We start from the raw sequence: 2,152 nt of genomic DNA on the forward strand, positions 1-2,152 counted from the left end.
TTTATGGAGTGAAAGGCAGCCGCAGAGCAGTAGAGTAACTAATCCAAGATCCCACGGCCAGCGATTGGTGGATTTTGGATCTTTGTGCCTCTTTTGATGATTTGTCCCTGTTGATTTTGGAAGGTAAAGAATAAAAAAAGAACACCTTGTGGGGCGCCTGGGTGGCTCAGTGGGTTAAAGCCTCTGTCTTCAGCTCGGGTCATGGTCTCGGGGTCCTGGGATTGAGCCCCACATCGGGCTCTCTGCTCTGCAGGGAGCCTGCTTCCTCCTCGCTCTCTCTGCCGGGAGCCTGCTTCCTCCTCTCTCTCTCTGCCTGCCTCAGAGAGAGATGCTTATTTGTGATCTCTGTCTGTCAAATAAGTAAATAAAATCTTTAAAAAAAAAAAAAAAGCACAGCTTGGGATTGGATGTAAGACAGGTTTAACCTCCATACCACATGGTTTAATTTTCACAAGACGGGGCGGGCCAGTGACAAAAGAATATGAGTTTTGTCTGTGATCCCACCCTCAGCTGGAGAGGCTGCCGGGCCAGCACACAGCGTGCTCTTGCTCTGAGACCGTGGGATTCACCTCTGGCAAGGGAAGCAAAGGACAGAAACATAAGCTGCCATCAATTGATTTCTTCTCAAACATTAGAGGGGGAAAAACAGACAGATGATAACTCAGCACTTAAAGCTTTGCAGATTGGGATGGTGTTAATCAAATCTCTAGGATGAAGTAGGCAGCATTACGGGGGGCAAGAGAGGATACCTAGAGGTCATTAAATGCCATGATCCTGACTGTCACAGCGACTGCCCGAACTCATTACATTTTCCCCAAAGGTAATGAAATCAAGAGGGAGGAGACTCCGCAGAGTGGAAAGAGCCTAGGGCTGAAGACATAACAATTTCTTAGCAATCTTATTGACTTTAGGTTCTGTATGAATCAACAGGGCTATATGAGAAGAGTGGGCACCACTGTGTTTTCCCCATCAGATATAATAAAGTCCACAGAACAGAGAATGTCAGAGATGACGGTCCCATTTTATTCTGTGTTGGTCAGAGCCCACCTGGAATAGGGTAGAGTAGGTCTGAGCATCATATCCACACAGAGTACAGCTGGGGCAGAGTCATCAGAATGCTTGTAACTGAAGAGAAAGGAGGACTCGAATGGGGAAGGGCTAAAGTTGGAACAGAAGCTGTCCCAGAGAGATGAGAGAAAAGATGCAGGTCTTGGGCACTGGGGATTGGCACTTTCTAGAAAATCGATCAGCAATAATCATACCTCGGATAAACCTCATTGACTATGATACTGCCACTGCACAAAGCTTGACACTTTCTAGAAAATCAAAAGGAAAAACTTATCATGATTCAGAGCAACATCTTGTGCAACCAAGTACTCTTTTTTAAAATTTAAAAAATTTTTTTAAATTAACATATAATGTATTATTAGCCCCAAGGGTACAGGTCTGTGAATCACCAGGTTTACACAATTCCCAGCACTCACCATAGCATATACCTTCCCCAATGTCTATAACCCAACCACCCTCTCCCTCCCCCCCTCCCCCCCGGCAACCCTCAGTTTGTTTTGTGAGATTAAGAGTCTTTTATGGTTTGTCTCCCTCCTGATACCATTTTGCTTCAGTTATTCCTTTCCTACCCCCCAAACCCCCACATTGTCTCTCAACTTCCTCGTATCAGGGAGATCATATGATAATTGTCTTTCTCTGATTGACTTATTTTGCTCAGCACAATACCCTCTAGTTCCATCCATGTCGTCGCAAATGGCAAGATTTCATTTCTTTTGATGGCTGCATAGTATTCCATTGTGTATATATACCACTTCTTCTTTATCCATTCACCTGTTGATGGACATCTAGGCTCTTTCCATAGTTTGACAATTGTAGACATTGCTGCTATAAACATTCGGGTGCATGTGCCCCTTCGGATCACTGCGTTTGTATCTTTAGGGTAAATACCCAGTAGTGCAATTGCCGGGTTGTAGGGTAGCTCTATTTTCAACTTTCTGAGGAACCTTCATGCTGTTTTCCAGAGTGGTTGCACCAGCTTGCATTCCCACCAACAGTGGAGGAGGGTTCCCCTTTCTCCGCATCCTCGCCAGCATCCGTCATTTCCTGCCTTGTTAATTTTAGCCATTCTGACTGGTGTGAGGTG

At 45.2% G+C, this 2,152-nt stretch overlaps 1 pseudogene; it reads right to left on the reverse strand.

The window, feature by feature from the left end:
* Positions 1-1,219: 1,219 nt before the first annotated feature.
* Positions 1,220-1,307, reverse strand: LOC123937730 (annotated as a pseudogene).
* Positions 1,308-2,152: the final 845 nt, after the last annotated feature.

This window comes from Meles meles, chromosome 2, assembly GCF_922984935.1.
Source record: "Meles meles chromosome 2, mMelMel3.1 paternal haplotype, whole genome shotgun sequence".
Classification (NCBI taxonomy): domain Eukaryota; kingdom Metazoa; phylum Chordata; class Mammalia; order Carnivora; family Mustelidae; genus Meles; species Meles meles.